The 21,042-nt window shown below is 38.0% G+C and overlaps 1 long non-coding RNA gene across 1 annotated transcript; it reads left to right on the top strand.

Annotated features, from left to right (window-relative positions):
* The first annotated feature begins 159 nt into the window (after positions 1-159).
* Positions 160-6,224, top strand: LOC130996246 (uncharacterized). The gene is made up of 3 exons (XR_009092459.1): positions 160-259; positions 5,505-5,581; positions 5,891-6,224. It is a non-coding gene; the product is annotated as an uncharacterized LOC130996246 (long non-coding RNA).
* Positions 6,225-21,042: the final 14,818 nt, after the last annotated feature.

Here is a 21,042-nt window from a genome sequence, read left to right as displayed (position 1 = left end):
ATTCTAGAATTGCTATTGATAAGAAATATCTAAGATATTTTGTATAAAGTATTAATAAAGATGTAATTATCTAGATGTTTCTAGTGCTAGTTTTGTATATATATATATATATATATATATATATATATATATATATATATATATAGATGAGTCTTATTTTTCCTACACTCATATCTCTCCAATCTCTCATTCTCTCTCATTCCTTGCATATCACCACTCTTCACTCATTCTCTCATTTAATTTCCAACAGCTAATTAAGGTAATTTCTTCTAATCCATTTCTTGTTTTTTTTCAACTAGTGTATTACCCGTCGAAATTCGACGGGTAAATACTTTATCTTGTAATTTATATATTTTACGCTATTTTTATGATAAAATATCAAATATTTTTATATAAATTATTTATATAATTAATTAAATTAGCGATACATTTTAAATTATACTCTCTCCGTCTATGAAAGAACTTTTTAAGAGGGAGTGGCACGGATTTTAAGAAAAAATATTGTTGAATGTATTGAGAGTGAGTGTATTGGGAGTGGTGAAAAGTGTTATGGAGTAATTAATATTGAGAGTTGTGAAAAGTGAAAAGTAAGAGTAATTATAAGTGGTGGGGTATAGTCCAAAAATAGGTAGGAAGTTTTTTTGTGCACGTCCCAAAAAGAAAAGATATGAAGTTATTTCATGAACGGAAGGAGTTTTTTTTTTTTGCTCAGGCAAGGAATTTTTTTTATTGCATCATGGTACCAGAATGATTCCAAAGTTCTACCCCCCGCCCGGTGAGCGCTAAGGTGAAAGAGTCGTGGAAACTCTTCCACCAAAGTTCTACCCCCCGCCCAACAATGATTCCAAAGACTCAGTTGATTACCCTCCCCAATTCTCAAAGCAAGGTTCTCCCTAAGCCATTTGCCCTTCTCCCCCGACTTAACTCCAGGACCCGCTTCCACCACCCCACACCCAAGCCTCTATTACCCCCGACCCAGAAACCTTCTCCATCCCAACTCAACTCCCCTTGGCTTGCCCTAATCACCCTAACCCACAGCAGATTTTTCCCATTTAAAAACCTCCAAATCCATTTAATATATACTCTCTCGTGGACGGAGGGAGTATATATTAATCTCAACAACTTTTAACAATTAAATATCAATTTTTTTGAGATAATAAAAATACTCTTTTATACTCCTATAAGCTTTCATATGAAATTTTATAAAAAGTTGACGGGTAAGAGAAAAAAAGTAGAAAAATATATAAATTTGATATAGGTACGATGAAGGATTTATTTGTTGCCTTTTTTTAGAGGGATTTGTTTCATTTGGTGTTACAAGATTTATTAATTTTATTTAATATTTTTAATTTTCCTTTTGATCATAATTTTATCTGGAGTTTGAAAGACCATAATCGAACTTGTAAGATCATAACTAATTATGAAAATCATCTCGCCTTGATGTTTAAAAGTTCATAACTAAGTTATCGAACATCAAATAAATCATTTGGAGTTTTAAAAGCAACCAAGTTGTGGGCATCATCTCGTCTCAAACTTGACAGATCACCTCTAACTTATGAGCATCATCTTATCCGAAACTTGAAAGAACATCATCTCGTTTGGAGTTTTGAGCATCGCATCATCAAATATGAAATTATATTCAACCATAACTTCAATTGTCAACTCTCTAACAAATAGAACTCTAATCAGTTTAGATATTTCATTTATATATGTAATTTTATTAGTTCAAACCTCTATTAGTAAGTGATTTTACTATCCATTCTCGACTCATATAGTAATATATGCCAATTTGTCGAACTAGTTTAAATTTTATAAAAATCTACACAATCAAATAACTTGTAACAACTATGGTATATTAATAATATGAATAAGAAAATATAAATAATCAAATTCAAAATATATATTTGCGATGAAACTCATTTAGAATTTACAAATTCATACCCGTAATAATTAGAGAATTAATAAAAAATTGTTGTTACTATACATTTTGATTTTATAAAATAGCTAAATAATCAAATATACTTTGTTAGATTAGTTGATTATACATCTCAACTAAAATTCGAACAACACAAAATATATATTAATTATTAATGTATAAAGAACAAAGAATTAAAATAATAAAAGAAAATTCAAATAGAAATATCAACTAACATGATACTCTATGTTGTACAGGTGCGAGGGGCGGGTGCGGGAGCGATACGATTCGGGTGTGGGGATACAAATTTTCAAAACATATAGGATCGATGCGATTCGTGAAGGATACGTATGTCATATTTATATATTTTATTATATATGACCAATCAAATTGAAAAAAAGAAAAGAACATTAATAAATTAAATGTTGCATTGCAAATTATAAGTCAAATATTAAGAAATAAAATACATATAATAGCTTAAATTGCAAGATAAAGCATTTCAATATGCCACTTGTATTCTTATAATTATTTAATTTATTAGTTTACTACTAATTATGATAGAACTTAGAAAATAAAATCTAGTAGGATTATAATTTCTTGAAATTGAATTCTTCTTTGTTGAGGGATCGAAGAGACACATGGGCAATAAATTGAAAAAATTGTAAAAGAGCCTAAAAATAATGAAATTATTCAAAATAACCCTCAATGCACCCTAAATGCATCAAATTCGTGAGGTGGGCGCACCCGATTCGCGAATCCGATTTAAAAAAAATAATAATAAAAAAATTGGGGGGATTCGCCATGTGGTGAAACCCACACGAATCGCAAATTTATCCATGATAAAGTTTAATAGAAGATCAATATAGGAATAACAAATGCCTAATATAGGAATGATGAATGTCATTTTATTTAGGTTATGAATAGTTAAAGTTTAATATGTTTTTCATGTGGGATAGAGGTTTTATAATAGCTAAGAATGGACAATGGAGAAGATGCCACGTAAAATTGAGGATGAATGTAGTGCATTCAATATATTTAATTTTTTTATATAATTAATAAATTTAATATATAGATTAGTTTATTTTTCAAATTAGTTACTTAATCTATTACTATGTTTTAATTATTAAGAAAAAGCATTCATGATATATTTCTTCAACGATAAATGTAAATCCATTAAAGTGAAAATACATATAATTGAAAAATCGGAATGAAGGAAAATATATACTTCATTGGTTGGTTGGAAAGTCTGAAACTCTGAATGAAGAAAATACAACAAATATAATATTGAAAATACTCTTTTAATTGCAAATGTCTGAATGAGTGAGCATAGACAATATGAAATGTTAGTGAAATTGATTGAAGAATTCTAGAAATTAAAGGTAGAAAAACAATATAGAATTAGAAAATTTATTGTTATAATCAATATTTTTTTGCCACAAACTATATTTTGGAACTTCTTATTATTGGTTGATTAATATTAATCAACAATCAATATATACATATTAATCACAATTCAAGATTTATATATTGTACAACATGCCATTAATCTACATCTCTCAAATCTATTTGAAAATGATACATCAAACCAACATTTGGAGACATTATTCTCTTTAGATGGAGTTTTATACTTCTTTTTACAATGTAAGCAATTTGTGATGGTTTCCTTGCTAAGACTAAGATCTAGAGCTTCTGCTTCAATAAGAATCCTTGATCTCTTATTTATGATAATTTTTTCTCTTGAAACTTTCAGAATCATCTTAATTTGCTAACACACAATACAATATATATTATAGTATTCGCAGTTGCTGAATAGAAAAAGAGAATGAAGATGCATAAAGAACTAATATTGTGGATGAAATTGGTTGCAGAATTCTATAATTTATAGGTGAAAAGTAGTATAAAAAAGGAAAATTTATTAATGTAATTAATATTGCCACAAATTATGCTTCGTAACATGCCAATTAATTAGCTGATTGATAAATATTAATGAATAATTAGAATAATATCAATTAAAGAAATATCATTTCCAAAAAGTGAACTAAAAAAACTAAAAGAACACTAATGAATGTTTTGAAAAACGACAATTTGGCCTTACTATTATATTTTATTGTGAAACTTTGAACATGATGCATTTGATTTGCTTTGGTTGAAGCTTAAATAGAGCCAATATTATAGTATAAAATATGAAAAATATAAATGACTTATGTTATTAGAGTATAAATAAATAATATTATAGATCTGTATAAAAAAGCAATAATATATTAAAGCATAAATCCTTGAACATGATGCATTTTAAATTAGAATATAACTAATATCGTATAAAATATGAAAAGTAATTGATGCCATTATATAAGGAAGGTTTTAATTAATGAGCATAAATTTTATCCTTCCAAATGCAAGATGCGTAATAACTAATTGATGTTAATGATGGGAAATTAATGATGAATCAAATAATATATGTATATTTAATTATTATTGAAAATGAGTAAAATGTGGAAATTAGAAAAAAGAGAATGGAGATTATTGAGAGCGCCACGTAGGATAGAGAATGAATGTGGGCTCTCCAAAATGTATCCTATTTAATAATAGATAGATTTTGATAGTTGAATTTGAAAGGGTTTTGCACTTCTCTTCCATTCTTGTTCTTCTTAATCGATGGCTAAAGGTCTTGAGTAGATATTGGTGGGATGGAGTCTGTTGTGTGTGAGTGAGGAAGAGGGATTACCGGAACAGTAGTTCCGGCGGCGTGGTGGCTGCCGGCATGTGTTTTGCTGTGTTTTATTTTTCCCCTGTTTTTGACAGCAGCAGGATCGTACCTTGCAGACCGTTTTTCATCTGTTTTTTTTCATCAAATCCCATCAATATAGGTACCATTAGAAAGCTATCATCATTGGCTTTCCAACGGTACCTTCAGATCGTCAATCCGACACCGGACGAGGGAGTTATGAGCCAATCAAGCAGGGTGTCGGGTCTGTGCGCGAAGGTTTCCGCGCGAGTTTGAGTCGACCTTCCGGCGTCAAATCGATGCTGTGAGGGAGAATAAATTTAGGGGTTTTGTAGCTCATGTCGTAGACGTTCTAATCATAGGTTTTGTTCTTGAGATCTAAGGTCTCATCGGCCGGAATAGACGTCGAGATGTAGTTCCATATGTGTTGAATATGAGTTTTACTATGTTATGCTTATTTTAATTTTTATTTGGGATTTTGAATTAGATTTTTGATGATTGTTTCACCTTGAACACATAAATAGATAATCAAGACATTTGCTTTTAATATTATTAGCCAAGAATTGAAATAAGTTATAAGGATTTATGGTGATCTAAACTTAGTATATTATATAATTAAATTATATGATTATAATGAAGTTAGATTAGTATAATTTATACTAGTAATTGAAACTATGAATTTATAATTTGTAGATTCATAAAATTTTCAAATATGGTCTTCAGCTTCAAGTGTATTGTAGAATTTTCAAGAATATATATATATATATATATATATTCAAGAGAGATTAAAAATATTTTATAAAGAAATGAGAGCTTATTCAAGAATAAGTGCTTGTAATGCAACTAAGTTTAAAGTGTTTCAAGTGCTAGGAGCGGCGCATCCAAGGCTCGAGGAGGACAACCGAAGCAAGCTTGAAGAGGTTTGAATGCAATCACTTAAGGTGGGGTTTACTTTTATCTGTAAGCGTAGTTGTTACATGGTTATAATCATTGTTGTGTTGTGCGTCATTCATATGAACTAATGGGACCCACAAGGGGTCGGATCCACAAGGGATGAAAGAGCTGAACGGCCCACAAGGGGTCAGGTTCACAAGGGACCGAGACTAGTCTCACAAGATGTCAGCTAAGTGAAAAATTATAAGAGTTCAACATGTTATGATTCATTACACAATTGGTTATAACTGCTTGCAGTGTTTACCCCACTGAGTGTGCTTGCACACTCATACCCTATTATTTATGATTCTTTTCAGGTTAAGGAGTTGACGGCAAGACAACAGACATGGAACTCCACATTCTCCCGTTCTATTATATGATGAAGTATTATATGTTACTGTTTTTGGTAAATATATCTTGCTACTAACCAACTTAGCCTCTTCCAATTTTGGTGGGTCGAGACTTTATATATATTGGTTTATGATCATGCATTTTGACGACGGCTGTGACCGAATATATATATTTTGTTTACCGTATGTGTAGTTACGAGCTGTGCCTCGAACATGTTAATTATAGTATTAAACTTGATGGTTATATTTTGTATGTACTCCACCTTTTTATATATATAAATATGATGCTTAAATAAAGTTATTATTGAATGTCGTTTATATAATTTACAGCTTCCGTTGCATATTTTTTTATATTGGAAAAGAGAAATAAAATTTTGATAATTTTTCTATTACACATATAGTATATTTTAATAACTCATTGGTTAAGTATTATTACTTTTAATAGTAATATTTATTAGATTACTATATAATCAAAAAAGGAAATTCTTTTGTTTATTTTTCTTTATAGCCTATACTTAAATTAATATTAGAGAAATGAAATAAATGAATATTTTTGGTAGCATCGCCTATCCGCAAGGGATGGGGGCGTTACAGGAAGAGAGGAACAGAAGCCTCCACCAAAGGAACACAGTCATTAGCGCGCCATACTGAAGAAGCTATGTGTTGCCATATCCAACGCCACAATATGTTTGATCTCATCCACAACATACGACCACCATCCCTCTTGGCGAGCGCCGTTGGCCATAATATCTGCCGGTCGGTTACCTTCTCTATAGATATGAGAGATTCTGAGCTGAAAATCTTTGAGAAGAAAAAGAGTTTGTTTCCAAGACACCATAAAATTCCAAGGAACATCGCAAGATCAAGTGTCCACGAGACCAACCACATAGATTGAGTGAGCTTCAATCCACAGATGCAACCATCCTCGAGCATGCGTAATCTCAACCACAATGATCACCGCTAACAGTTCCACCTCAAAAGCAAAGCTAGTGTCGCCTTTAATACGAAAACATTCGCTGACCCAACACCACATATTAGGGGTGAGCAGCGGGTCGGACCCGGATCGACTCGGACCGACCCACCGAGTTTGTTGGACCGAAATTTTCAAAAAATTGGACCGACCCGGACCGATTTATACGTGTGGACCGATCCAGACCCAGGACCGAACCCGAGCAACGGGTTCGGTTCGGTCCGGGTCAGACCCACCAATAATATAATCAAACCAATTCAAGACTCCCAATTGTCGTCCCAACTCCCAATTAGTTAACCCAATTCACAAAAATTACACATATACAGTACTCTTTCATTATATACATATATACACATAAGAGATTGATATACACAAGATTTTAGGAGATATATATATATTAATATTTCACGCACGCAATATCAGTTTTTGCAAAGTTTGATTTTGAATTTTTAGACTTGACTTAGGGTTAGAAGAAATTTGATTTGAAATTTTATTAATATTGTTATAAATACTAAATATATAAATTTATAAATAATTAATTGATAAATAAATGGGTCGGTCCAGGTTCGGCGGGTTCGAGCGGGTTTCGACCCGGACCGACCCGACGAAATTTCGGTCCTAGAAATTTGACCCGGACCGGACCATACATGTGTCTTGGGTCGGTCAGGTCCGGACCGAACCCGTCGGTCCAGGGCGGGTTCGGCGGGTTCGGGTTGGGTCTGCTCACCCCTACCACTTATCATGAAAAACCGCCCCAGCTAGAATTTTCCCTAGAGCACCAGGGGTAGAGCCATCAGTATTAACTTAGATTTATTGGTTAATAGGAAGCCACCAATGAACATTGATCACAGTCGGCGGAGGGGCAGCGTGGCTGGTGACTCCAATCCCACGCGCGACCACATAATCATTCCAAGTGTTCTGACTCACTCCAAGATTAGCAAAATTGGGATCAATCTCTTTAAGGGCCTCTTTGACAAACACAAGAACAATTGTTGGCGCAAAAACCGCCTTATAAAACAACACCTTGTTGCGGCAGTCCCAAACTTTCCCAATCAACAAGACAATCCCAGCCTTCCAAAGATTCAAATTTAGGAGCTAAAATCAGAATTCCACGCTATCACCAAAAAGTTATAAATGTCGAGACAATCACAATAAATAGACTTGTTAAACCAATGTGATGCCCGGGGACGAAGTGCGGAGTGATCGCCGATGCAAAAGAGGCACGGACTTGGAGCGGCTCCGATTAAGACTTCCAAGCGGACGCAGGGATGAACCGAAACACACCTGAACGAGAGGGATTCCGAGAATATGTTGGAATAGGACAACATATTCGAGGAGAGCTTAAAGGATTTGATTAGGCTACTTATATCAACAAGATGCATCTTCTTTTCTGGTGCTCACGTGGAAGAAACTCCAAGGTTAAGCGTATTTGGCTTGGAACAATTTTAGGATGGGTGACCCCCTGGAAAGTTTCTCAGGGAGCGTGCGAGTGAGGACAAAACACTCTAGAAAAGACTCTGTTGGTCTCTGGGGACAACCGTCAACTATGGAGCTGGGCTGTTACAGGTGGTATCAGAGCCGAACCTCTCCCAGTACGGTGTGGTTCGGGGATGAACCAGGCAGAAGCTGGTGGGCCTGTGACGCTCGGGGACGCAGTGTGGAGTGATTGCCGGTGCAAAAGAGGCACGGACAAGGAGCGGCTCCGATTAAGACTTCCAAGCGGAGGGGCGCAGGGATGAACCGAAACACACCCGAACGAGATGGATTTCGAGAATATGTTGGAATGGGACAACATATTCGAGGAGAGCTTAAAGGATTTGATTCGGCTACTTATATCAACAAGATGCATCTTCTTTTCAGGTGCCCACGTGAAAGAAACTCCAAGGTTAAGCGTGCTTGGCTTGGAGCAATTTCAGGATGGGTGACCCCCTGGGAAGTGTCTTTAGGAGCGTGCGAGTGAGGACAAAATACGCTAGAAAAGACTCTGTTGGTCTGTGGGGACAGCTGTCAACTCTGAAGCCGGGCTGTTACAACCAAGCCAAAAAATCCACCCAGATAGGCTTGACCGTGGGGCAACTCCAAAATATGTGAGATATAGATTTAGCCGAGTGGCAACAAAGATTGCAAAAAATTGGAGTAATCAGACCCTAGCCAATCAAACAATCCATGGTGGGAAAGCGGTCGTGCAGGACCCTCGAGCAGAGTAGATAGCGACGCTCTGGAATGAATTTCTCTCAAAGCCAAGAACCCCAATTGACTTTAGGAAAATGGTGGTAGGAATTAGCGAAAGCAAGCGCAACAGTAACATCACCTTTGACCGAGGGCTTCCAAAAATGCGTGTCACCCTCATTACCAATCGGTAGAAGCAAAATATTACACACAATGTCCAGGTAGTGATGAACAAAATCATTAAAGAAGTGTCTAACCCCGTCAAAGAAATAATCCTTCACCGACTGGCTAAGATAATCATGCATGTAGTGGGGCACTTTAAGTTTATCCACGAGTTTATAGCCAAGCCAATCATCCCTCCAAAGGTAATTGGCATTACCCTGACCAATATAAGCATAAGAATCCTTAACTAGACCATCAATCTTATGCTTAATGCTAAGTCAAACCGGAGAGTTCGCGATTGATCTCTTAACATATCCAAAATTGTTTAGGTATCGAGCCCGCAGAATCTTGACCTTTAATGAATTTCCAAGAAAGCTTCATGAGATAGGATTTATTCATCAGATCAAAAGGTCGAAGCCCCAAGCCCCCTTCATCGCGAAGTGCACAAACCCGACGTGCTAGCTAACAGTGCATGAGGGCTTCTTGTCAATCTGCCCAGTCCAAATGAAATTCTTGCATTTTCTATCCAGATCATGGAGAAGAGATTTTGGCCATCTATACACCATTAAAGAGTGGATGACAGAGCTTTGAATCACCAATTTCACCAAATAGATACGGTACGCCATCGATAATTGAAGGCCTTTCTAACGGGAAAATTTACTAATAATGTAATTATGAATAGGAAGAAAATAACCAGCTCCGGGCTGTCCTACGAAAATAGGGGCCCCCAAATAAGTGACCGGCGTATGGCCAAGAGCAAAGCCGAGAGCACGATTAGTAGCACGACGCATGAGAGTAGACACCCCATCAACAAAGTATATGTTCGACTTCTCATGACTACAAGCCTGCCCCGAGATCGAGCCATAATAGTCGAAAATATCTTTGATTTTATGAGCATTCCTGATAGAAACACGAGAAAAGATGATTATATCATCAGCATAGAGCAAATGAGTAGGATAGTCTAAAGCACGACTATAACTCATGGGTACCAAATGCCGGGAGCGCACACAATTCAAAAAAAGAAGGCTCAAAACATCTTCAGGAATACCAGTAAGCGCCAAGTTCTGCTTATCCGTCATAACATGATCCACAATAGCCTCAATCTCGGCAAGGTCAACGACCGGCACACCATCATCCATAAAAAGATTAGAGAAAAAATCAATAATGTGCCACTCGATCACCCTATGATCATAGATGATTTCGCTCCTAATCTTGATGTATGAAATGGTGTAAGATCAGTTCCTGAATTTGAGCATGCTGTGAAATAAGGAAGTATTACGATCCCCATCCTGAGGCCAGCTGGACCTGCTTTTCTGCTGCAAAAGGCTACTATTTCAAGTCAAAATAACATTAAGATTAGCCAGAATAGACACCTCCTCATCAAAAAGAGCATCTGTATAGCCGGTATCCGTAATGCGGCTTTGGATATTCGAAAGCTTATTATGAAGGTTAGCAATAGCAGAATCAAAATTGCCAAAAACCTCCTTATTCCAAGTGCAAATGACGCTGCGAAGCCGCTTCAGTTTGAATGAGTTTCCACAGGCTCAGACCAGGACGTGGCCACCATATCTTTAAAAGTAGGGTGGAGCACCCACATGTTGAAGAAATTAAACGAACGGCGGCCAGTAGGAGCACTAGTACTGCACTGAAGCACAATATGAGAGTGGTCAGAAGTGACGCAGGGTAGAACCAGAGTGGTGACCGAAGACTTTAAAGAAGAGAACTTCTCCGAAAAATGAGATTGGTCAAGAACCAAATCCACATGATGAGGCAGAAAATGCGTGCCCGACCAAGTATAACGCAGCCCAGATATAGGAGACTCAATGAAATTAGAGTCGTCAATAAAACTACAAAAATCCTGGTAGGAGCCTCTAGGCGGCGACACAGTGCTCAACTTCTCATGGGCATCTTTGATAACATTAAAATCATTAACGAACACGGTACTAGCAGAGGAGAATCTGAGGAGGTCCCTCCAAATGATGCACCTGGTAAAATGATCATTGCGCTGTGAATAACAGCCTCTGTAAACACATAAGACTGCCACTTGCAGTCCTCAATCATCGTCTAATCAGAAGAGAAAATAATCTGAGTAGCAACCGAAGGATGGGCAAACAACCAGATATTAGTGCAACGTCGCATTCTGCAATTTTGATGCCTCAGAGTCAAGCTAAGAGAAGTCCAAAAACTCTGACGAACTCTGTGAAAAGCGGACTTTAGTTCAATAATAGACGAAATGAATGACAATGTTCCCTGAGAATTCGTTTAGATTCGTCCTTCAACGCACAGACGTTCTAAACGAGGATATTCATAAAACATTAGTGTTGTGAAGTGGATTGGCGTCCCCCAATTCCATTTCACCCATCGTTTATGCACGATATTATTCATGACCTGAATACTCTCCTTGTCACTTATATCCACCACATAATCACGGGGAATTTGTGTAACACCCTAAAATCTCATAACTAAAATAATATATTTCTTTAAATCCTCAAGTTAACGGAAAGATAATTGACCAAAAATTCGACTTTGATTTAACTGATCTAAACACCAAATACTTCTACATCAAGTTCATCATTCACCAATAAAGTTAAACCAATCACCAAAGACCTTCATGAAACAAAAGCAAGCTTAACCTTAAAACAACTCAAAGAAATTTAACGAATTTAAAGTCCAACATTTGCAGCGGAACCAAAAGTACGAAAATAACTTCACCACACCCATTCCGCCACGCCGCTCCAAAATCACTGTCCTGAAAATAATTTAAAGAAAGGGGGTGAGCACAAAAACGTACTCAGTGGTGGGAAACAATAAGAGATTATGATTTATCCAAACGTGTATTAAATTGTGGAAAACGATACTCATTCGCAACCTGCCTCACCATCACAACATAAATAACACACCTTACCTCACCTGCAAATAATCCAGCCATACAGGCATGGAACCATTCTCAACATCGCCACATAGGCAAATAATCCAGCCACACAGGCTTGGAACCATTCACAACATTGCCACACAGGCATGGAACCATTCACAACATTGCCACACAGGCAAATAATCCAGCCACCCAGGCATGGAACCATTCACAACATTGCCACACAGGCAAACAATCCAGCCACACAGGCATGGAACCATTCACGACATTGCCACACAGGCAAAAATTCCAGCCACACAGGCATGGAATAATAATAATCGACTGGCTCAACTGTGCACAGGACCCTGTCATACTCGTTGTCCCCAAATCAGTGACTCGTTGTCACGCTGCCATAAGTACCAATGCGCATACTCACCGTATGCAATCAAAATCGTATCTCAACCACAATATACACGTTGGATTTATAGAAGAAAATATTTCATAAACAATTTTAATTCACGTGGCAATTGAAACATATTTATTGAGTTAGAAGAAAATTCACCCACCTCAATATCAAACACAGCAGAAGAAACTCAATTAATTCTTGGACGAGGATCCTAATTGCGCCGCACCTAATTCAACCAATACATTAACACTATAAGAGCCTAAGTTTCAACCTTAAATACACGTTCTTAAAACAAGCTAATAATTTTGAGGCTATAATATATAATCTGACGCCTCAAAATTTAAACTCAAACAGTAAGCATTATTAGTCACCGACTTAGAAATATCAATTTATAAATCATCCGATTTAACTTTTGATATAAATTAAAAACTAACCATTTTATCTAGTTAATCGCCCAATCATTTGTACATAACCTTTTTCAAACATCAAGATGTTTAGTAACACCTACTATAAGTGAACCCTCAAAACCATATTCTCGTATGAATAATGTATATGTTGTTAAATATATAAAAATAATCATCCTAGAATATCAGCTGTAAAGCTTGAGATTTTACAAAATAATAATAATAATAATAATAATAATTAAAGCAAGCAATTTACTCCAATAGTCAATATATTAAAAGAGAACATTAGTCACTGACTATTTATTAAACATACTAATTCTTCCAGATTAGCCTATACGTAAATATCAAATCTAACTAATTAGTTAATAATCTAATAAGTCAACTTATTTCCAAAACTGAAGTACACAAACTTAAAATCAAATTAATTCCATATACCCCAATAGCTATTTTCGAAAAAGATTGAAAATAATTACAATAATTCAATACCCCCACTTTGGCTTAAGATATATATACATTTTAGCAATATTGAAAACGCAGCCATCATTAGGCATAATTCAAGTTTTATACACTCGGGATTGGGTACAATTAATAAAAATTTCATTCTTTTACAACTGATCCAATAACTCAGTTGAAAATAAATGGAATTCAGAATAAGCTTGAAACTTACCTGATCTCTGACTCCTATTGAATTATTCAAGAAACTCTGAATACGTTTTGACGAGGAAGAAAAACTTGTAAACGAATCAAACTTCAACTTCGCTAGGAAACTTGAGAGAACGAGAAAGTATTTGAAATTTTTGTGAATGCCCTAGAGCAGTTCTGAACGTGTTGGTAAATATATATATTTACGTGATTTACGGGTATGCAGTTATAACCCTAATAGAATTTTACATCTTCTCTAATTCTTTAATAAAATAACGCTAATAACATTAATTATTAGAGATACAACATAAAATAAAATACTGCGAATTTAAATTTGAGATTTAACAATTTTATTCTCTTAGCCCAGCTTCTCAATAAACCCAAATTAAAGGAAAATTATTACGTTCTATTTACTACAAAAATTCTAAAACTCAATATATATATATATATATATATATATATATATATATATATATTTGACTTTTAACTAGGGCGCAACTACGGATTTCCTCAAGTCCAAGATTATAAAATAAAGCATGACAAAAATCATATTTTAAATCACCAAAATAAATAATAAAACTCAAGTAAAAAGCGGGGCATTAAAACCCTACCCACTTAACAAAAATTTCGTCCTCGAAATTTGTCTTACCAGGAGCTATAAGGGTCGGATATTTAGCTAGGATTTCATCTTTACGCTCCCAAGTTGCTTCCTCGGGACCATGGCGACTCCATTATATTTTACTAGTGTCACTCGTCGGTTCCTTAGCTCGTGGATTTTTCGCTCTAAAATCGTAACAGGTTCATCCTCGTAGCTCAAATCTTTATGAAGCGATATCCCACCAAATGAACCACATGACTTAGGTCATGCATATATTTCCTTAGCATCGACACGTAAAAGACGTTGTGCACAAATGTAAGCTCGGGTGTTAACACTAAACGATAAGCGACATCTCCAATCCTTTCAAGAATTTCAAAAGGTCCAATGAAACGCGGCTTCAACTTTCCTTTCTTACTAAATCTCAAAACTCCCTTCATTGGTGCTACTTTCAAAAACACATTGTCACTAACCTCAAAATGTAAATCCTTTATTCTCTTGTTAGCATATGACTTTAGTCGATCCTGAGCAACTTTTGATTTTATCTCGAATTTTCTTAACCACTTCCACCGTCCTTTCCACCATCTCGGGACCCAAGATTTTATTCTCTCCAACTTCGTCCCAATAAATGGGCGATCTATACTTTATTCCATAAAGTGCTGTATACGGAGCTATACCAATGCTAGAATGGTAACTATTGTTATAAGCAAATTCTATCAATGGCAGGTGTGACTCCCAACTTCCCCCAATATCTAAGACACAAGTCCTTAACATATCCTCCAAAGTTTGAATCGTTCTCTCGGACTGTCCATCTGTTTGTGGATGATATGCTGTTGAAAATTTCAATTTTGTACCCAAAACATGATGAAGGTTGTGCCAAAATTTTGAGGTGAATCGTGGGTCTCTATCAGATACAATGGATACTGGTGCCCCGTGAAGTCGTACAATCTCCTAAACATATAGCTGAGCAAACTTATCCCTCGACGAGGTCATCCGTACTGGCACGAAATGTGCTGATTTCGTCAAACGATCAACAATCACCCAAACTGCATCATTACCTCTCAAAGTCTTAGGGAGTTTAACCACAAAATCCATAGTGATGTGTTCCCACTTCCACTCTGGTATTTCCAATGGTTTCAACAAACCAGAGGGTCTTTGATGCTCGGCTTTCACCTGTTGACAAGCCAAACACCGTTCCACATACTTGGCTATTGATCTTTTCATTCCATACCACCAAAAAAAAAATTCTTTAAGTCCTGGTACATCTTGGTACTACTGGGATGTGCAGTGTATGCGGTTTTGTGTGCTTCATCCATTATCTCATCTCTCAACTCCTCATTCCCAGGTACACAAATTCTTTTATCCAACACAAGAGTCCCGTCTTGCAAGATTGAAAAACCCTTCGGATCGTCAGACACTTCTCTAGCTCTCATCTTTTGCAAAAACGGATCATCCATCTGTGCTTCCTGGATTCTATCTCGCAGCGTTGGACGCACTACCAAAGCTGAGATAATTGCATCCGCCTCATCAGGGGAAGTCACCACTTCAAGGCTCAACCGCTCGAACTCTTTTACTAACTCTTCTTGTTGAGTCAATCTTCTTGCGGGGTTAGAATTCTTCTTTCTGTTGAGCGCGTCGGCCACCACATTTGCCTTTCTGGGATGGTACATAATCTTGCAATCATAATCATTTACTAACTCCAACCATCTTCGTTGTCTCATATTCAGCTCTTTCTGCGTGAAAAAAAAGTATTTAAGGCTCTTGTGGTCCGTGTAAATCTCACACCTACCTCCATAAAGGTAATTGTTTAGCCCTATTTTGTGATGAATCTCTGGGTGTTTACGTGTTATATTGACTTTTATTTTGGTCTCTTTCACTTAAGAGTTGAATGATTTGAGCTTTTGTGCTAATTTTGTTGTCTCAGGATTTTGTGCTCACATTGATTGATATGTGAACAAAATTAAAGTCAGAATTTAGTTGAATGGTCTGATGAAGAATCAAAGTTCGTCTCGATACGAGTTCGTAGGCGAAAACGGATCTAAAATCCGACTTGAAACGAGGGAGAACGGACCAAAACAAAAACGCCGCGCGCACGGAGCCCGCCTAGCCTCGCCGCTCGCCTACTTTGGATTTACGAAAGGGGTAGTAGGCGGCCGCCTACTTCTCTAGGCCACCGCCTACTTCTAGGCCACCGCCTTCTCTAGGCGGCCGCCTACTGCGTGATCTGGCAGTTACGAATTTTTTAGTTTAAAACCCATCTCTAGGGTTTCACTTTATATTCTCGTCTCCAGCAGCCTCCATAGGCGATTTTCACCTCTTTCTTAAGGTTTTTAGAGTTCCACAACACTTACTTTCAATCTTGGATTCATTGGATTGCTTTGGATGTCAATTAACACTTCATCGGATTGGTTTTCCTTGGATTGCTATGTTTTGTAAGAACTCCCTTTGATTCTCTTTGTTTATGAATCCCTTGGTTATTTAAGTCTTTGTTTCTTGTCTTTAATGAATATGATGATTGAAGATTATTGTTGTTGATTCTATATTCTCTTGGTTTTATGAATCTTTTGGTTAATTGAGTTTTGTGTTTTATGTATTTGATGAATGTGAAGATTGAAGTTCATTGTTGTTGATTCTAGATTCTCTTGGTTTTCTAAATCCTTTGGTTTATTTGAATCTTTATTTTGTGTTTTGATTAATATGATGATTGGAGATAATTGTTGTTGAGTTTAGATAATCTACGTGATTCGTAGTTTGTTGCGATTGTTTACCCTTTTCCTTTCTTGTTGATGAATATTTAGAGATTTCTTTTATGGAGATTAAGATTTTCTTGCATTCGAATCTTATGCTTGATTGAGTTTCTTGCCTAGGTAGTTATTAATCTTAGATGTTTACGAGTTTATGATCGTTTGGTTTAGTGTTTGAGTTTGAAACTCTAGTTGATTTCGTTAATGTTCAAATGCCATGTTCTAATTAGTTTGTCCATGTGTGTTTGCTTAACATTCATTTGATTAAATGTTAATATGTTATTTCGCCTAGATAATCGTTGTTTATGGTGTTGAATTGATGATTGCTTTCTAGATTGCTAGTTTAGAACCCTAGCTTTGTTTGCCTTCTTGCATTCTTATTGGCTTTCTATCTTTTGCCTAGTTAACTTTATATGCTTTATTTTAATTACGCATTAGTTAATCGGAGAGAAAGTGTCAGACCCAAACTTCTGATTAGAGTGTTTAGGTTTATTTCATGTTTTCTGTGCGTAGCATGATCAAAGCCCTGTTTAGCCTTCCTTGAGAGACGACTTGGGTTAGCTTATTACACTAGGACGACCTCGTACGATTGCGAGTCAATCCATTAGGTGTTTTGGGTTGAGTCAAATTTTGGCGCCGTTGCCGGGGAAGGCTTTAGGCATTTGATTGTGTTGCATTGTTTTCCGTGTTTATTTTTGTTTATTTCTTTTGACTCGGTTATTTTCTCCCTCCGGTGCGTTTGATTTGTTTGTTCGTGTTGTGTATGCAAGGACGTAGAAGCTTGAAGAGAAAGCTTGCACCTTACTACGACAACATTCATCGACCTCGGGAGGTTCTTTCAAGCCTGGAGAAGGAGTCCGAGTCCAGTTCGAGAAGTTTTGTAGGAATCACAGTTTCAAGAGAAAAACTGTGAAGAGAGAATTGCTTCCGATCCCATCCTGGAAGCCGTGGAGGAGACGCCTTCAGTGCATTCTGAAGAAGAAAAAGAAGAAGCTCGGCCTAATCCTGACCAAGAAGCAATGGCGGAGCAGAATGTCCAGTACATGGGAGATTTTTCCAGGCCAGTTATTGGGACCACTAGCACTTCTGCGATAGTGCTTCCCACGGCGGTCCGGAATTATAATCTGAAGCCCAATGATTCAAACCTGTTGCCGCTCTTTTATGGGATGCCCAGTGAGGACGCCTTGCAGTTCATCCGTGATTTCTGCACCCAAGTGCAGACCTTCCCACTGCTGGAACTCACCGAGGATCAGTTGAGACTCAAGTGCTTACCCTACGCACTCAAGGACCGGGCGAGAACGTGGTTGTTGTCCCTACCGCCGAACTCCATCACTACATGGGGAGAGGCGTGTGAGAAGTTCATGCTCAAGTACTACCCTAATCACAAGACTCAAGAGATTAGGAGCCAAATAATGAACTTCATGCAAGGAGCTGACGAGCCTCTCCACGAGGCTTGGGAGAGATTCCAAGAGCTCCTCCGCCAGTGCCCGCAGCACCAGCTTGCACCCGTCATGTTGATGCAGTTCTTCTATGACGGATTGATCCAGACGGCACAGTTTATGGTGGACAGTACAGCAGGGGGCAACATTGCCCGGAAGACAGCTGATGAGCTCAAAGGGATTTTCGAAACACTTGCCGCGAGTTCTCAACAGAAATCAGTTAGAGGAAGGAGGGTTGAAGCCAATGCAGTAGCTCCCAACAATGAGCTTCAGAAGCAAGTAGCGGACCTGATGAGGCAAGTACAACACCTCACGATGAACCAGGTGAAGGCTCCACTAGTTCATACGCCACCAGCAGAAGGATGTGGCATATGTGGCGATTTTGGTCATGGAACCAACGCGTGCCATCGCATGGGGGAATGCACACCTGAAGGAGAAGCAGAGGTCTATGCTGCTCAGAGCTATCTGGGGAGGCCTCAATTTGAACAGAGGCCCGTGTTTAATCAAGGGCAACAAAATTCCAACTCGGGTTGGAGAGCTCAGCAGCAGAACTACACTCAAGCTTATCAGCAACAGCAGCCCCCGCAGTATCAGCAGTATCAACAGTTTCCTATACAACAAGGGAATTTTCAGCAGCAGCAGCAGCAGAAATACCAGAATGCTCCCCAACAGTTTCAGAAGCAAGCTCAACCACAGAAGCCGTCTCTCGAGGACACCATGCAGTCTTTCATGGAGATGACCAAACAGAACATGGAGTCTCAGAGTGCTACCATCAAGCGTCTCGAGACTACAGTTGGGCAACTTACAGGAGCCCTAAATCAGCTGCAGCAAGAACAGCCGACCGGAAAGTTCCCAAACCAGGACAAACAGCCGCATCAAGCTCATGCCGTTGAGGTAGTCAAGGACAAGGCCCCAATAACCATGGGGAGATGGAGAAGCAAAACTGTGCAGGCAATCAAGGCTACCCAATGCCCCAGTGAGCCACTGCCACCCGTCACTGTTGCACTAGACCAACCACCACCCAAGCAAGGAGATCCAGGTAGCTTTATTTTTGATATTAGCTTAGGTGGGGTTGAAAAGGTTTTGGGAATGCTTGATTTGGGCGCGGCAGTCAATTTGATGCCGCTTGATAGTTTTGAGAGGTTGGGAAATAAAGAGCTGAAATGCACGAACATTAAGATAGAGCTAGCTGACGGCTCCATTAGCAGCCCACGAGGCCTTGTTGAGGATGTTGAGGTGGTCGTGAGGGGGATTAGTGTTTTCACTGATTTTGTTGTACTTGATGAGGAAAAAGGGATTAGAGGCGAGAATGGGCATCTCGTGCTACTTGGCCGACCCTTTATGGCTACCACCCGTACTCGCATCGATGTGGGTACGGGAACTGTAAGTATGGTAGGGGCGGGTAGAGCGGTAACATTCTCTGTTTTTGATCAAAAACCTACTACCCCCACTCGCTTAATTCAAACCTGCTCTTATGTTGAAGCATTTGATGCTTTGGATGAGAACTATATTGTGCAGGAATTCCTTAATCAGCTGCAGGAGGAGGACGAGATCGTCGAGGAATTCCTTGCTAACCTGCAGGATGAGGCTGACATTGAGCAGGAATCTCTGGATAAGCTGCACGAGGAATATGACATAGAGCAAGGCTTCCTGTCTGCCTTGCCACTGGAAGAGAAGCTCGATGAGGTTGTGTCACTCAATCTCCTTGGATGGGTGGATAGAGGAGCATCTCATGATATGAGCATGGAACGCTCATTTGGAGGACCCGCAGCTGCAATTCAAAAAGATGTGTTTACAAGGGCGCTAAGGCAGCTGGAGCTCCAATCGGATTTTGGTTAAGGGACCTTCTTAGTCGGGCTGGCGACTTAAAAACTAGCGCTGCATGGGAGGCAACCCATGTTTTCTTGCTTTTTCTGGTTTCATTTTTCTGTCGTTTTGTTTGTGTTGTGTTTTGTTGCATCTGTTGTTTGGTGCAGGTTGTTGCGTTGGAGACTGCTTGTTCTTTGGATGAGAGAGAGGCAAACATCGTGGGACACTACAGACTCACCACTGGATCGGTATTTAGGGAAGTTTCCTCCTTCACCCCTCTTTTTGTTTGCACTGAGGACAGTGCCAGAGTTTAAGTGTGGGGGGGGGGTGTTTGTTGGTAGTTGTGATCCTATGGGTGCCTTTTTGTTGTGTTTTTGGGCTTTCTTGTGTGGGGCAAATGGTCTCCTTTATCTTGATTGTTGTTTGGCTTCAAGTAATAATGCACACTTTGATGATTTGTTCACAAGTAAATTTCATGCTTTGTGTTGGCTTGGTTGCTATCTTTGTCTCTCAGGCTATGCATATTCCTCTCTTGATGTAAGTTGTTTAATGTTTTGGATGCAACACCCTTATGAGCTATTCTTGACGTGATTTGTCCGGTAGATGCTAGAGGGAGTGTTTTCATTGTGATAGCCTACGATCTTATCCCTTGAGTTTGAATGTTGGTTTGTTGTGAAGTTTTCTATAGCTCTGGGTCTCTGCTCCTCTGACGGTAGTGTTATGAGCATGGAAAACCACGTGAGAACATTTTGGATTACCTCCAAAAGTGTTGATCTCACGAAAGTTGGCCCATCTATTGAGAATGGAATAACATCACCTTTAAAAGAAAGATGTATAAATTTTTTTTTAGTTTGATTGTTTATCATCTTCAAGGAAAATGGGATTTGATTATAAAGGCAATCACATTAGGGAATTCACCTCTAGCGGA

Source organism: Salvia miltiorrhiza, chromosome 7 (assembly GCF_028751815.1).
Source record: "Salvia miltiorrhiza cultivar Shanhuang (shh) chromosome 7, IMPLAD_Smil_shh, whole genome shotgun sequence".
Classification (NCBI taxonomy): Eukaryota; Viridiplantae; Streptophyta; class Magnoliopsida; order Lamiales; family Lamiaceae; genus Salvia; species Salvia miltiorrhiza.
Note: the sequence above shows the minus strand (reverse complement) of the source record. Positions and strands in the feature narration are given on the sequence as shown.